Source organism: Manis javanica, chromosome 16 (assembly GCF_040802235.1).
Source record: "Manis javanica isolate MJ-LG chromosome 16, MJ_LKY, whole genome shotgun sequence".
NCBI lineage: Eukaryota > Metazoa > Chordata > Mammalia > Pholidota > Manidae > Manis > Manis javanica.
Window position 1 is genome coordinate 48,681,104 of NC_133171.1, and position 17,050 is coordinate 48,698,153.

A 17,050-nucleotide genomic window follows, 5' to 3' on the forward strand; every position below is an offset into this window, starting at 1 on the left:
TGTTCTGGCCTCTCCAGGCTAGGGCTTTAGGGAGGGGGATGGGTGGTGGAGGGCCCTGCAAGGACTTAAAAAGCAGATGAGGTATTCACTGGGACCCACCATAATGCCACCCTCCCCCCCACCAAAAAAGCCACCAGTAATGGCCTTTGTATTTATTCCCCTGTAGATACAGAGTTCCGGGAGTGGGGGCGGGGGACAGAGCCTCCTTATAGGACCTCCAACAGTTCAGAGAAAGGGTGTAATCAACATCCACAGCAAAAATGGCTGCCATTTGCCCAGCACCTACTGGGCACCAGACACTCAGCTGGGCCTGGAGCTGTGCAGTGAAGGTAGCCAGTGGTCCCACTTCTCTGACCTTCCATTCTAAAGCCCTCCGTCCAGTGCCTGGCCAAAAGTAGACGATTATTTACTGTTTCTACAGTGTCTTCTCAAGAAAACTGTATGAGAGTTATAAACATCCTGATTTTACAGATGGGAAAAGTGAGGGTAAGGGATTTACCCAAGGCAAAGAATCAAGGTCTGAATCCTGTGCCCATCCTCCCTCTCCCCACCAAATGCCTCTCAAGGACAGGGTCTTGGACAATACAGACTGTGACATGTACGGGGGACCTTTAGTATGCAGAGCTGTTCTCCAAGTCTGCAGGGTCCCCAACTATCCCTAATGCCACAACCTCTTGAGAGGAACATGGATTTCAGACAAACAGGCCATGGCTGGTAGCCACTGCTGACCTTTGACTCCCTAAACCTGTTTCCTTGTCTGTAGAAGTGATGAATACCAGCCTCTTAGATCCATGTGAGGGGTAAATAAAAAGGCACACAAATCACCTGGCAGAGTAAGGTCTAACCAGCCCCTTCTTGATCTGCCTGACTTGTAAGGCTGAAAACTCTGACCTCAGAGAGATCAGTGACTGGGCCCAGATCACACAGAGACCAAGCGGCAGAAGCCACAAGAGCATCTAACAGGGCCTGTGGAAACTAGCCAGCATTCTTTTCCCCTTCCCGATTCCCTTTTAGCCCAGGCAGACCCCACCAACCACATGGTCTCCCTGACCCAAAAGGTGGATGAGGGCCTTGCAGGTAGCAGATTAGAGAAACTGCTGGAAGAGGCTGAATTATTTCCCTGAGTTCCTTCCCCAAGTGGCAGCTCCCAAGAGCATTTCCCTCCTGCACCCAAATTCTCTTTTCACTCCAAAAGAACTCTTTCCCCCCACTCTCATGGATCACTGGCTCTGTTTTTGTCTCTATTTGCAGAGTTGGGAGAGATGTGAGAGTATGGGGGGCAGGTAATGATGACAGAGAGCTACTAAAGGGTCCATGGGGAGCTCACCTGTTCACAGGTGTGCTACATCACTGCCCTTGTGGCCCCCTCTCCATCTGTGACTCTTAGGTGTCTATCCCAGTAGATCTGTGTGGCCTCCGGGGTGACCCTATGCTCCTGGATTGTCCCTGTTTGTGCATTTCGCTGTGTGTTCCCAAGGGCGTGTCTCTCCCCACCCCCACCCTTCAGCTGTCGTTCCCATTTCTGGGTTCTGACAGGAGCTGGGCCAGGAGCAAGGGTGAGGTTGGGGGTGATGGTTTGGAAGAGATTGAGCACTTGGTCTCAGGCCTTAATGGCTGTGTCAGCCTGAGGGCCAGCGGCTGCCAAATGATGGATGAGATGGGCACCATCCACCACCCACCAGAGCACAAGGCTCAGGTCCCCTCCCCCCAGCCACCCACCCTGATCCCTCCCAGCAGCCTACCGAGCACCTTCGCCCACTCAGGCCTGGCCCCAGCTCCGTGAGAGGGATGGGGAGACAGCAGGAACTCACTTTGCTCACCCTCTCCCCAACTCTGGTCCTGCTGGGGGTGGAGAGCAGCTGCCTGCCCTGATTCCAAGTCTTGCTTCTCTGAGATCTGAGAACCCCTGGGCCCCAGGGGACAAAGACCTGAGCCTCAGGAGTGTGTGTGTGCACAGGAGAAGAGAATCCAGCAGTTACTTCCCCTGAGTTAAGGCAGAGTGCCCCCCTTCCCATACTCACACACATGCACATCACAAAGTTACGGATCAGCCAGCAAGTTTGGAAGAAGGGAGCAAAAAGGAAGGAGGATGCAGAGGTGTCTTTCTTTTCTTTTCTTTTTATGGGGGTGGGGGTACAGAGCGACACCCAGTGAACAACATAATTGCTGCAATGTGGCATGTAATAATAGCTATTCAAGGGCCGATCATTCATATTAAACAGGGTGAAGCAAGCCTCTCATTTACATGCTTGAGATTATATGCGTTTGAAAAGTCATTTCCGCAGGGTGTATGAACGGCATTAATTCCCATGTGGCATGCTCTGCCCCCTCCCCGGCTTTTCACCTCCTTCCATGCTCCCACCCACCCACCAACACCCGCCCAAAGCTGCAGGACTGCGGGGCACCTCCACACTCTCTCCTCTGCCCTGGGATACCTGGCCTCTGAGGATGAGCACACCCAGAGCCTTAAGCCTCCTGCCCACCTTTTCGGCAGGTGTTGAAATAGCACTGGGGAGTTCCTGCACGGTGGGTGAGCAGGCTCTGGCTGCCTGGGGCCCAGCCAGCTAGGGATGGGATGGGATGGGGTGTTAAAGGCAGGTCTTGCTATCCATGCCTTTTAACTACAAGGCTGTGGGGTGTGGGGGCATGATGCCAGTGTCCATAGGACCCTGGCTCGAGGAGAAACCAAGAGCCTGGGTGTCAAGTGGCCTGAGCCCAGCCACAACCAGCTGTGAATCCTTTGCCTTTCTCCTTCTCTGGGACTCAATTTCCCCATCTCTACATGGAAAGGGGGTCTGGAAGGTCTCTTCTGCCTTGGAAGCCCCCAAAATAAAACTCCCTAGCGCAGTATGTGTACATAAAGCCACAGAGTTCTAGTGGCTGGTGGGAGCCACTGAGGGTCTGAGTCACACCTGTTCCACCCAATGTAGACTTGAGTTGCTTCCTCTACTGGGGTCGGGAGGCACCTTTCAAGAACCCCCTCCTCCCTTCACTCCCACCCCACACTCCTCCCCCAGACACCCATTTCTTCAGCAAAGGGCAGCGGATCACCTGCAGAAGAGAGAGAGAGCAGCTCTGGGAATTAGGCCATCTGGTTTACAGGGCCAGCTGTGCTACCCTGGGCAAGTCACAGGGTTGTTCTTTCTTCCTTTGTACAACAGGTAACATGGGAGCCATTAGAAGGTATTTCTAGGTTTTGATAAAATCGAGGCCCCATTTTGGCCTTTCCAGACCCCTCTACCACCATGTGTTAGGGGCAGGGGAGAGCAACTGTGGCCGAGTTATTTTAGGGGGTCTAGGATTTCTGCCTGGGGCTCTGATCCTGTCCTTAGGCAGTCCCTGTCTTCCATATTTCGGGGTTCCCATGGGGAGCCTGGGCACGTCGGAGCCTTCCGCAAGCCCCAAGCTTCTGCAGACGCCGCAGTCAGTCGGAAGGAAGGAAGCTGGGTCAAAGCCGCAGCCGCCTCTTCCGCTCTGGGGGATCCTGCGGGCCGCTGGGGGCTCCCACTTCCCCTGAGGCTCCTGGCCCTTCGAAGAACCCCGGCGGGTGTGCAACAAGGGATGTCTCGCAACTCGGTCCCCGGGGTCCCTGGCCGGAAGTGACGGGTTACACCTAGCTTTGGGCCAAAGGGAGGACCCAAGGGCTAGCTAGGGTGCTCTCGGGGGAGAGTAAAGAGAAGGGGAGCCCCACACAGAGAAACCTTTTGTGCCTTTTCCGCGGGCCCATATGGTGTAGGCAGTATTAATTACCATAGCTTTTTAATTAACAATCGCTTAATCTGAGCCGTAACATTTGCCACGACACCCTGCGCCTTACCGCGAACCCGCGCCACCCGCCCTGCCAACTCATCAATTAATTTTTATTGACGTTTTCTTCCCCAAACAGGCACAATACCAGGGTTTTCCAATTAACACCTCTGCGATCTCTAATTAGTGCAATTAACAGACTGATGGATGCCCGGAGTTTACCCGCGAGGGAGGGAGGGAAGGGGTGGGGCAGCCCCCTACTCGGGCACTCCGCCCCCCATCTCGCAGCGCTCAAGTGCGTGAGCCCTGCTGGAGGGGGGCGCACCCGCCCTCTCCGGGCTCTAACCCGAGCACGGAGGGTGGGAGTGTGACCACAGGTAACCTGTACACAGAGTGTTTGAGTTAAAATAAGGAGACACCATTTCCAGCCCTCCCGAACCCTATAATCTAGTTGGGGAGAGAGCTGAAAGCCCGAGACTAGAGGTTGGGAAACCTGGCATCTAGCCCCAGCTCTATTACCAACATGGTATGTGACTTGGGCCAAATCAATTCCTCCTTTTCTCCTCTGTATAATGGGGGAAACTAGACTAGATGTAGCTATTTATAACATTATATCCCTATCAACTTCCAAGATGGGAAGCAGACTGCAATAAAAGATAAAGCTTCTTAAAATATATCATAGGGTAGTAGGAAAGGAGAATAAACGGAGAGACAGAGGATCTCAAACTTGAGGGCATTAGAATCGCCTTGGAGGGCTTGTTAAGACTACTGCTGTGCCCAGGTTGGCAGTTTATGACTCAACAGGTCTACAGCAGGACACAAATTTCTGTTTCTGGAAATTTTCCAGGTGATGCTGATGTTACTGGTCCAAGGCAATAGAGCTCCAGTACTGAGCAGTGACTTTAGTCAGTGAGCTTCATGGTGGCCAAAAGGAACAATGATCCACTCCAAGGTCATTCATTCATTCATCATGGATTTAGTGCCTGATTAAGCCAAGCACTAAGGATCTAAATGCAGGAAACTGAAATATGGTCCCTGCCCTCTGCAAGCTTACAAAACTAGAACAAGCTGGTGAAGTAGTGTTAGATGCACTGAGGCCAACTGATAATAACAGAGGTCCAATCCCCCACCCACCCTTGCCCTTTTCTGGGTATATCTGGCATTTGTCTTTTTGAAAGTCTAGCTACTAATAGAGTTTTGGCCATGAATGAAGTCATTCTTCTCTCCTCCAATGGCTGGTCAGGAGCACATTTCACCAGCAATGACCCTTCATCTTCTCACTGGTTCAACAAATATTTAAGCACCCAGAGTGGGACAAAACAGGGGACAGGCCCTGCTCTCCTGGTGCTTATGTTCCCATGAGGGGAGGCAGATGATAAATAAGGACATAAATAAGTAGATAAGCTCAACTCTAATAAATTCTATCAAATGGAATACAAGAAAAACTCAGGACGATCTAATTTAAATGGGGGAGGGAGGGGAAGGGAAGGCCTTGTTTGTAAGGAAATGGCATATATGCTTAGAAATGAAGGATGAATAAATAGGTTTGTCCAGGCAAAGTGTACACCGAATGCTGGGGAAACAACATGAGCAAAGGCCCTTTTATAAAAGAAGTTGCCAGTTTCAGACTTTTCCACAGCTCAAAGTCTTTGAAATGGACATATTCCTAGATTATGTAAGAAGACACACACATGGATACCACAAAGAACAGAGCTGAGGATACCTTATATTTCCTTTTTTTCCTTCTTTCTAGCTATCTTGCTATCAGATCTTACTTGTGTCAGGAACATTTTAAAGCAGAGGGCTTTGCAGAGCAATAAACATGGCATTACAAATAACTGAATGATGCTTCCCAATGTGTCATCCAAAGGCACAAGGAACCCCCTTGGCCCCACTCAGCTCAGGCCCCAAAGGCCTTCTGGCTTCAGGTTGCCAGTTAAGGGAGGGCTGAGTTCTAGAAGCTTAATCCCTCTCTAAGCCCATACCCTCCAAGTACCTGGGACTCTCCCTTGTGTGAGTTAGAGGCTGGCACCTTAGATTTCCCTCCCTACTCCCAATTCTGCCTAAAGTCTCCCTAAATGACAGGCCAGGAACTACCCACCCCAACTTTAGGGACCATTCAAGGCTTCTTCTTAGCACAAAGCCTCAGGGCCATAGAAGCTCAGTCCAAGTGGCAGGGTGAGGACAGGCCTCTCTAAAAGGTTGCAACACACTCTCAGATTTGGAAAGGGAACCACCATCCTGTGCCGTCTCTCTGTTCCAGGTTCTCGCCCAAGTTTCAAATAACTTTATTTTCTACTCATAAAAGTAAAAGACATCTTGAAAGAAATTTTGAAGGAAAAAAATTATAAAAAATAAAAATATAAATACAGTACCCATAACTCTACCACCCAGGGAGCTAGCCTTTTGGGATCTACCCCTTCCAGTCAGTTCATTTTCACTCTCTTTGGCATATAAACATTTAAAAAGTGAAATTGGGGTCATAATCTGTACATGGTTTGAATTTTCCTATTTTTCCACTCACCACTTACTATCATAACCATTTCCACATGACATCAAATATTTTAAGCAACCGTTTTTAGTGGCCACATAGCTACTCCAATGGGATGCATAAGGCATTCAAAACCTTACAACACGACAGAACCTGTCAAATCTGGGTGAGATTACAGGGTGCACAGATGGCCTCTGCTTGCAACTGATACTGAGAATAGTGAGCACTGGGGTTTGGGCACATAGGGGTGAACAAAACACAGTCCTTGCTTTTGGAGGGCTTACAATTTGATGGAGGAGAAAGACACATAGGCAAACACTAGTGTTTAAAAATATCCATAACTGGGCTCTACCCTGGATCAATTAAATTGAACTCTGGGGATTGGAACCCAGATGTGGATAATTTTAAAAGCTTTTCCACGTATTTAAACTTCAAGTGCAACCCCTGAGAACCTCTGCCCTACACAACACAAAAAACTTCACAAATGTTAAATTAGACACTGCAGGGATGGCCTAAAGGGAGTTGGGGAGGTATTCTGGGAAGGTTTCTTGTAGGCAGTGAACTGAGCTGAATCAAAAGGAAGTGAAGCCTGGGCACACAATTTATGAATACTACTGACCTTTGAACATGGATGGGTTTGAAGTGTGTAGGTACACTTACATGCAAATTATTTTCAAATACTACATTGGAAAATTTTTGGAAATTTGCAACAATTAAAAAAAATGATTTCTCCAGCTTTACTGTAAGATAGTATCTAACACATATACAAGATATATATGTATAATCGACTGTAAGGTTTAATCAACTGTAAGGCTTCTGGTCAACAGTAGGCTGTTAATAGTTACGTTTTTGGGAAGTCAAAAGTTGCATGAGGATTTTCCACTGTGCAGGAGGTCAGCACCCCTACCTCCTGCATTGTTCAAAGGTCAACTGTATGTTTTAACAACCATTCTGCTCAGAGTCCTTGAAAATCTTTTTCCATATACCCTGCCCTCCCCTCTTCTCCATACAACCTGACACTCAACTTTCACAGGTGAAGGAACCACACTTCCAGGATGTCTAATGACTTGACAAGGTCACCTAACTGCTAAGAGGCTGAGCCAAACTGAAACCCTACAGCTCTTCTGACTCCCCAACTAGTGCTCTTCCTGTGATTCTACCTGAGGTGGCAAGCAAGGCCTGGACGGGCTGGTCACTTTGGAATCTGAACCTTTCCTCACCACCACCACCACCACCACACCCTAGTGCACTTTCCACTGGCTCCAGCTCGAAAATGCTCCCACCAGGCCCTAGCAAGGTGGCCTCCCTCAAACACTCCTTCCTAGTACCGTGACCAAAAGAAAGAATTAACAGAAAGAAAAAAAGAGGGAGAGAAAAGAAAGGGAACCAAAGATCCCACTCCATCTCATTAAGAAAGTAAACATAAGAGCCATCTAAGTGTCTAATTAAGCTTCTAATTAGTCCCTGCTTGTTACTAATGCAAATTAGATTACTCCGCTTAACTACAGCATGTCCACAACACCCTTGTTAATTGCGGCCTTTTGAAATTAAATTACTCCCTAATTAGCATATCAAAGCCATTGATTCGGAGCTGGGAAAGATGAGGGCAAGAGGAGCCGAATGCCAAGTTTGGTTAATCAGAGATGGCTAATTAAATAGTGATGTCGTACATGGGAGGCCTTCTGGTTAAGGGGTGGGGGGCTTGGCCAGGGCCTGGGTGGCCATCTGGAGCCTGGACTAGTAGTGCCCTTGGCACCAGGGGGCTCCCGAGAGCACAGGGGGAGCTCCAACTGACTTGAGACAGACCACAGGGGCTGAAGCCCTGACCGCTCTACCAGCCACTCACAACCTGCCTGGGTCCTCCCTTTATCTCCCCTGATAATATCTAAGTGTGGCATTCACAGGGAGCTTGAGCACCAAGGTAGGGGCATCCAAAACACACCCACATCCAAATAAGCAAGATTCAGCCTCTTTCCCCATCTCTTTCCCTGTTCCAAAAGGGTGACTCCTGCCCAGTTCTCTATCCCCACCTGTGGTTCCACTCTTGGAAGTCTCCCTCTTCTCCAACAAAAAGTACATAAATATGGGGGACAGGTTAAAGGGTGATGACTTTCATAAAGGGGTTCACCCAGGTATGGATGGGCTGGTTTCAGCTAGGAGCAGGCCCCTTGGAGACATGAGACTCTATAACTCCATTGCAGACAAAAGGAAAATTATCTACCACCATCAGTTCATAGGCAGTCGTGTGGGAATTAGATTTGGGTCAGAGGGTCCTTAAAGGTCGTCTTTGAGCTTCTGGTTAGGCCATGCACAGTCTCTCAGATACCTGCTCCCCACACCGCCCGCCCCCTGCCCCCAGCTCTTCCTTGAAGAATATCAGGGACAGGTGAAATCTCCAAGATGGAGTTGGCCAACCAAAATGCCCTCAGGGGGCTAGGTGGGTCACCTAGGTGGCCGGGTGAGGAGGTGGGCACTCAATCTCAGTCTGTTCTTACCACACAGAAATGTAGGCTTAGCATTGGCAGGATTTGGTTTTTCAAAAGAAATGTTAGTGGAGAGACATTTTTGTGCAATTTACCATTATAATGGCAAGTATTTCAGAAAGACAGGTTCCAGTTAGCTGTGTTACATCACCTCTCTGGACCTGGGTCCCTCACTTGTCAAATGGGAGCAATGACTACCATAACCTGGAGAAACTCTCAGAGTTGTTGTAAGGATGTGAACAGAGTTATGTGAAAGGGCAAAGCACAGTGCCTCAGTCAGGGTCTGGGGAACCCCGAATTCTACCCTGTACCTGCCACCAACTCCTCCCAGACTGAGATGTTTTCTAGAACCTTCCTCCTCCATCTTCCATGCAGGAGGCAGAATTGGTCTTCTAAGTGTCCTTGGAAATGCTGACAGCGTGTTCCTGCAGATGCCTGACCTGGCTGTTGGGCAGCTAGGAGGTACCACACACCTGCATTTAACAAATCAGCCTTGGCAGGGGCAACAGCTCTTCTAAAAAAGATGCAACCTTCCCAAGAACATGTCCTGATGGCTGAAGGTCCCTAGCCTGTTTCTTCAGTGTCCCCCTCCCCCATCTAAGGGGTGTGTCTAGTTGGGGAGGCACCTTGGAGTCTGTCCCCAGCCCTCCTCTTATCAGCAGCCCCTGGAGCACAGAGGGTCTGGGTCAGGGCTGGGGTCAGAGTCAGGGTCAGGGTCAGGGCAAATCCCCAATGGTGAGGTTTTGTGGATTTAAGGAGAAGACAGAACCCTTCCTCTCCCCGTTCAGAATGGATGAATCCCAGGCAGTGCCTATCCCCATGGTTATCCACCCAAGCCATATTGGGCAGAAGGGCCTGTAGCAATGGTTTTATTTAAGAAAGTAAGTAAAATTATAAGCAAAGCAGAAAAAGCGAAACTGGGGGGTGGGGATAGGGTTGTCCTGCTGGGAGGGGGAGGGCGGGACAGGCGGCGCACAAGGGCCAAGCCACCTCCGCCTGGCTGAGCTCTCTCCCAACGAGATTCAATTAATTGATAACAAGAGGCATCAAATTAATTTCTGGAGGATGTGAGATTTTGATGAAGGGAAATCTCGATGAAGGGGATCGGCGAGATGGGGATCGGGCGGGCGGCACCCCATTTTAATCAGGCTCGGCTGTCTAATTGGGAAGGAGGAGACTCGCTGGGCTGCAGGCTTGCTGTCCTGTGCTCCACAGCGCCCCTTTCGGGAAGGACCCGAGGAGGCAGCAGGCTCCGGACTAGGTGGAACAAACGTGGAGCGTGCTGAGACCTTCGGGTCTGTTCTCTCTATTCTGACTGGACGCCCAGCCCGCAGCTGCGGGAACAGAAGGCCAAGGAGAGGGGACTCCGGTGCTTCAACACCAACGTACAGTCAGGAAAACCAGTCAAGCCTAAGGCTGCAGAGGGAATCCGGGAGTTGGTAGCAGTGCGCTTACCGGTGCCCCTCCTGGGTGAATCCGGACTTGTTTACCATCCAGACCCACGAGGTCATCCACAAGTAATGGGAGCGCAGCACGCGGCGTGGGTGGTCCTCCCTGTGGCTAAAAGACAGGGGCCACACGGCCAGACCCTCCCCATTCTCCAACATTCCCTGGAATCCCCAGTGCTGGGTGAGCGCCCCACGCCCCAGGCATTTTTTCAGCGCCCTGGCGACTGCCGCAAATACTGGCGCTGCACTCCAGAGATCAAGTCTCAGAGGTGAAGGAGCTCCCTGCAACTCACACTGAGGCGCTCACAGAAGCCCATAGAAATGCTGGCCAGGCAAGCAACCCAAACCAAGTGCACTCAGCTGGGGAAGGAGGACCGGCAGCCTGGCTCCTCACCTCTGCAGAGAAATCTCAGAGGCACCCTTAAAGTGAGGATTCTCCCAAGTGAAGCAACTCTGCATGTCAACACCGCCTGACCTTGGCAAAGGCCTTCTGCTCAGATCAGGAGCCTCAAAGAAGATAGAGAGCATCTCTACCAGCTGTGCTTTGCTCCCCAAGCACCTACAGCAGCTGCTACTCCCTGGGTTTCCTGCAAATCCTGACTTTCCATCTCTCCCCCAAATTCTTCCCAGCAGCACACGCCCTTTCCTTCTAGGAAGGATGCAGATGCACATCTGCCCTGAGAAGGCCATAAGGAAAGGAGGGAGCACACCTCTACCTTCTTTTGGACCAATTTCTTTTGGCCTGGGTCTCCTGGATGTGTGTGGGCTTGAGCTGGGGAACCATTCCCAAGGGAGCCCACATGGAGAAGAAAAAAATAAAAGCCCCTTACCACCCCAATTCCCTGCCCAGAGCACAGCCCTCCTGAGGGCTGGGGAGGAAGCACAGGCATCACATCCCAGCTAGGGAGTGTTAGGACTTGAGCGTGCCTCCGGGTGCCACTACTGATGTGAGCCATCAGCCCCCAGGCACTTGCTCCATTTCTGATTTTCCAAGTTGCAAGCAAGTCACCTCTTATTAAACCCTTCCCCTTAACCCTGTGCTTGCCACTGCATACAGCAAGTGCCCAACGTTTGTGGAATGGGGTCAAGAGAAGTCCCATCTCCATTCCCTGAGCCCCCGCCCCCCCCCCGTCCCTCCTGCGCTGGTGGGAATTCTGGGTAACTGCCACCTGCTGACCCTTCCTACCTTGAACAAATGCTATTCTACACACTCCACTTTGTTCCTGTCTGAGGAAAAAGCCACCATCTTGCTGTGCTCCCCACATCTGCATGATAGCCCAGGTAAGGTGTCATCAGGACCAACCCAAAGTGGGAGAGAGGATAAATACCATTTATCCATGTCTGGCAACCACCAATGACTCCACTCACCCTCAGGTCCCAGCTCCACAGGCTCCAATGGGCAACGGTTGGTGACCAGGGATGTGGGCAGAGCTGCTGGGTTCAGGGCCCAGGCTGCACGGGTAGGGCTAGTGCTAGGACTGGAGAGGAGACAGGCACAGGGCTGTACTGGAGCCAGGGATAGTCCGGCAAAGACCCCAGAAGGAGTCCTGGGAAGGGAAGGCATTGGCCAGGCCTAGACCTGGGTGGCTCTCCAGAGGCACAGGAGCTTTGACCCCACAGCCTCATGACTGGTGGTCCCTGTCTAAGAGCACCTTTTGTGCTGGAGCTCTTGATTTCTAGCTTAGGCAGGTGTGCCCTGAGCCCAGGCTCTGTGAGGGGCTGCAGAGTGCCACCTCCCAAGACTACTGCACAGCCAGCCGTAGGCTTGGAGTAAAGAGCATTCCTGCTGTGACCCCAGCTTGGCGGAACTCGCAGTCTGGAAGAAGGTGTGCATTTCCATATAGAATTCGGGAGGGCAATGCTGAGAGCCAGCAACTTTAGGCTCAGCTCAAGGGAAGTTTCTTTTTGCTTCTTTGAGATGATCCATCCAGGAGTAGATCTCAAAGACCTGAGACTGGTGACCAAACTTGTCTTCCATAAGGCTGTGTAAGCTACAGGAGGCTACGGTTCCAAACCCTAGAAGTCTCCCTTTGTGGAAAGGTGGTGGCAGCCATTTTTCCTCCTCTGCATTCTGAGGGATTCTCTCTCCTGTATTTCTTTGTCTCCATGAGCACCTTTAGAGGGTGAGAAGGAGGGGGGTATACACAAGGCTGGACAACCCAGGCTCATTCCAGGGTTGTGTGGAGGTGGTAAAAGCCAGATTCTGAATCCAAGCCCTCCCTTAAAGGAAAGCTGGGAAGGGAAAACACAGCCTTCTCACCTAAGGGCAGCCCAGGCCAGAGCTTGTGAAGGAGGGAGGGGAAGCCAGTAGATCTATCCTCCCCTTTTTCCCCTTTCTCACAGCAGAGGCTCAAGCCCTATTGGTTATACTGGGAGTTACAATCTTCACATTTTAGCCTCACCTTTACCCCTAACTAGCCGGGTAACCTCAGACAAGCTGCTGCCTCTCTCTGGGCTATTTCCCCAGTCCCCAAAGTGGAGGTTAAAACTCAAGCTATTTCCAGTATTCAGTCCAACCTGTGGCCCGGCAGCGCCAGGAGTCTAGTAATAAAAGCCACCTCTTGGTCAGCACTACTATGTGCCCAGCACCCTGGAGAAGGTGCTCTCCATTCAATTCCCAAAAGGACTCCCTAAGGTGGGTATTACTGGCCTACTTTACACGGAAGAAAACTGAGCGTCCAAGAGCTTAATTAAGTTCCCCACAGTCCCATCACTACTGGCAAATTCCAAAGCCTGTTCCACTCTGATCCATGGCCTGACGCGGAGAGGCCCGAGTTCCTTGCCCTGGGTTCCAGAATTCTGAAACCAAGTCTGAGGAAGCCATTTCAGCCAATGGAGCCTAGAAATCGTGTCAGAATGAGTACCTGCCAAGCTTTGGTGTGGGGAAGCTGGAGAGTTCTAAGATCCTAAAAGGAAGCTGCGGAGCTCCTTGAATGGAGGAAATGATTCGTTTGCTCAGTACGGGCTATTAGAAAAGGGAAGACACTGCCTGCTTGGGATGGGTGTGGATGGGGCTTGCATTTCAGCTGGAGAGACAGGAAAACCACCAAGGCAGCCGGGAGGTGGAGAGTCAGGGTACAGGGAAGGAGGGTGCAGCTCCGCAGATGTGGCAGAGCAGGGAAGGCGTCTTGGGGAGATGACGCCTCCCTCCCCACCTTGCACTTCACCCCTCTCCTCTGAACCAAGTACTCTGTTCCCACCCTCCTCTCCCTGTTGTGATATCTATCTCTCCTACTCTGACAATGTGAGGACCAGGGAGCAGATTCTAGCCTGCACTGCTTGGGCACTCCAGTGCCCAGCTTGGGACCTGCCCAGACAGAGTAGAGGCTCAGCAAACATTTGGAGAATTACTTGATCAAAGCAAGCCCCCGCCCCCACGAGTCCCCCTGCTTTCCTCCCCTAAGGATGAGGTGTGTTTGGAGTAGGGGCCCAGCAGGATATGCACATTCCGGCAAGAAAGGACCTACCTGCCAGAACCCAGAAAGGAAGTTTCTGGCCAAAGGCAGAGGAAAGGGGGCTGGGTAAGGGTGTCTAGGTGTGAGACAGGCAGCCACAGGGAAAGGGGCAAGAGCAGATCCTTTTGCCAAGTTGAGCCCATCTTGCCCCCCACACACACCCCCTCACACACTCCCCAGCTTTAGTGTCAGGCTTTTCTCTCCCCAGGGCTCAGGGGTTCCCCAACTCCCTAACTCCTGGGAAACCTGCCCAGGACAAGGGGAAGGATAGAAAGAAAACCCCACCCAGAGACCCAGCACTTAGTGCCGAGGAAGTTCCTGTGGTCTCCCAAACTTGTTCCAAGGCCAAGGCCAGGGCCAAGTAAGGTAGTGGTCTGGTCGGAGGGTGGAGAGAGATGCACATCTTACTGGAGTCCTGGGTGGGGGGCACCCACAGTGCCACTTCCTTCCCATGCTACCCTGGCCCACCAACAGGAGTAAGAACACCACCAAATAAGGAGCTCCCCCCACCCAAAGCATACTCCTGCTTTTGAGAGGCTCAGATCTGAGGTATCCAGCACGAGCAAACCCTCCAGGTGCCCACAGCAGTCCCCCAGCCTTCTCTCCAACCTGCCAGGTGACAAAGAATGCCAGAATTCGGACAAGACAAAGTTTCTCAGGTTTTAAAACAAAATGAAACAAGCCTGTAGACTTCCCTTCCCCAGAGCCGTTTTCCTGCTGGGTCAGGCAAGGGCTGTGTGAGGCTAGTGGCTCCCCTTCCTGAAGCTGGGCTCCTGCAGCCACCTCTGGCTCACCAGGAGCCGCAGGGGCTTGAAACCCAGCGCTGGTGAGGTTTAGCCCTGGTTCTCCCCAGAAAGTGAGCTGCTAGGTTCAAATTATCCGTTGCAATCCGGGTTATCCCGTGTTCTGAGGTGAGACTAGTCAGACTCTCCAGATCCCGCAGCTCCTTTCTGCATGAGACGGGGGTACCTTGGCCAGTCTCTGGCTTCAACCCTAGCTGCCCCCGTCAAGGTGAGCTTCCACAACGCTCAATCCCAGACCCAATACGTTCACCAGGGACAGTCCAGGCGGATTCTTTAAAATGGGGGGTGAAAATGCTCAAGTTCAAGTAAAAACCCGCATTGGCCAAAATGCTCCTGGGCTTTCTCAGGAACTGCTGGAATGACATCTTCATACTTGGGTTCGCTCCAAGCCCCCCTACCCTATCTCTAACCCTGACTCCAGGCTCCTAGGTCAACCTGCATGGAGACCCGACGCTGGGATTCAAGACACGTGGTGATCTCCAGACGCCTCAAACCCCAGGCGCCCAGTGAGTGAGGAAATCTGACAGACAGCGGTTGGAAAAAGAGGTTGGGGGTGCCCAGGGACGAGTCGGGATACTCTGTGGGCACAGTGTGTCCGCGTTCCCGTATTTTCTTCCCCCAAGAGAGTCCCGATGAGACGCGGACATGTTCACGAGGTCGCCCCAGTTGGAGGAAAGGAATCCACAGCCGTTAGGGCCTCTGCCTCAGAATCCGCGTCCCGCGAAATCCCACGGTTTTTGGCGGGGGAGGCCAAATCCCAGGTCGCTCAGGGTGCCCCCTCATTCTACCGCCACGGGCTCAGCCCAAGCTAGTTTGCTGGGGAGCACGAGACGGGAGGGCCGTCGGGGTGATTGTGAGCCAGAGAGGTGTCTGCGGGGGGCTGTCCACAAAGACACCATAGCCCTCAGTCTGAGGGGGTTCCTGCTTGGTCACTCCGAGACACTCAGGCGGCCTCTGAACCCTGCTGCTGCCCTCCCTTTCCCGCCATATGTCGACACGGGGGTTCTCCGCAAATGGGGTGAATAAAAGTATCAAGTCAGTCCCCAACCCTCCAGCACTGGCGCACAAAATCACAGGGTTTTCAGACGCTCTCAAGTCCCCAAGAAGTTTCCGCTGAATCTCCGAGCTGACGGAGGAACGAGGGAATGGGTTGACTGGCTCGCGAACCTCCAGAGGTGCGACCCCAGCAAAACGAGTCACCTCCTCACTCGAGGTGACAAGACAGATAGGACCCGGGTCCTCCCCACCCCCATCTGCGTCCGGCGCGTCTTGGGAAGTCCTGGACAGACCGCAGGAGGGAGAGCTCAGTTCACCACGTCCCTCCCCAGCTCAAGAAAGTGCGGGCCGGGAAGGATTCTTTGTCTGACTCGGGGCGGGGGGCGGAGGGGTCGCGCTCTCTTACACCCCATTCCCCGCGGCCAGGCCGGGAGGGGGCGGGGCCCGGATTCTTGGGGAAGGGCGGGGCTCAGTAGCCTTTCCAGCCCCCCCAGCCCCGTCCGACCTCCGGCGGCGCCCCCCACCCCCGCCACAGTCCCGCCCTGTAGTCCCCACCTGTTCCCAAGACAGCTCTGGGCCGCGGGGGCTCGAGCCGGGGGCGGGGTGTCGTGGCTGCGCGGGGTCAGGGCGCCGCAGCCGGCCCTGGCTGGAACAAAGTGTGCCGGCCTGGGCCCGGCTCCTCCCGGCGCCCGGCGCGTCTCCGGCGGGCAGTTTGCAAACACAAAGTGAGCCAGGGAGCGGGCGAGAGAGTGCGCGAGCCAAGAGAGTGGGTCCGGTCGCCGGCCCAGCCCCCACCCGCGTCCCAGGGATCGGCCCGCCACCTACCTGTCCGGCCCGTCAGCCCACGCGGGGCATGGGGCTCGCTCGGGTCGCAGCCCGGGCCCGCCGCCGCCCGCTGGGACTGCCCCTTCGCGCCGCCCGGCGCCGCGCAGCTCCCGGGCGTCCTCCCTCCGCGCCGCGCCGGCCGCCGCGCGCCCTAGCCCCGCCGGGGCATCGCACTTTGTGGGCAGCTCGGCTCGCTCCGGCTATGCTCCTCCTTCCCGGTCCTCCCGCGACGCAGGTTCGCTCGCTCCGGCTCCGGGGCTCCGGGACCCCAGCGTCCCCGCCCCCGGCCCAGCCCTGGTTCCGGCCCGGGCTCCTCCCCGCCGCGCCGCCGCCGCCTGCGCCGCGCCCTCCTCGCGGGCCGGGGGCTCCGTCCCGGACGCCGGTCGCACTGTCCGGTTCGTAGGGGCGGCCGGCTCCGGACTCCGAGGGGCTGCGACTGAGCCCGGGCAGCTAGTGGCTGCGAGCGGGCGGCGCGCGGGCGGGGCGGGAGGAGGCGGGAGCGAGTGGAGGGGAAGGAGGGAGCGCGCGGAGGGCCAGGGAGGAGGGAGCGAGCGAGCGAGCGAGCGGGCGGCGGAGGGAGGGGAGACCAACTTCTAGCGCTACCATAATTCGCCTAAAGCAGGCGCAGAACTCTCGCCCGGCGAGGCAGCCTGCCGGGAGCGAGAGAAGACCACGTGGAGCAAACTTAAGGGGAAGAAAAGTGGGGACCCGAGGAGAAGACGCGGGGCTGCGGGCCTGAAAGGGCGGGAGGCGGAGAGACCCTAGGGATTCACTGTGGCCGCGGGAAACCTCAGCCTTTCCC

The 17,050-nt window shown here is 53.7% G+C and overlaps 1 protein-coding gene across 3 annotated transcripts in view; it reads right to left on the reverse strand.

Annotated features, from left to right (window-relative positions):
* Positions 1-16,726, reverse strand: part of FOXP4 (forkhead box P4) — a 49,458-nt gene extending 32,732 nt beyond the window's left edge. For 2 of the 3 annotated variants that reach the window (XM_037005127.2, XM_037005126.2), the window contains exon 1: positions 16,249-16,721. The gene's annotated coding sequence lies outside the window, so the exon portion shown is untranslated. Of the gene's footprint in view, positions 1-16,248 lie in introns of all 3 variants that reach the window. The other variant, XM_073225073.1, reaches the window with a different exon arrangement.
* Positions 16,727-17,050: the final 324 nt, after the last annotated feature.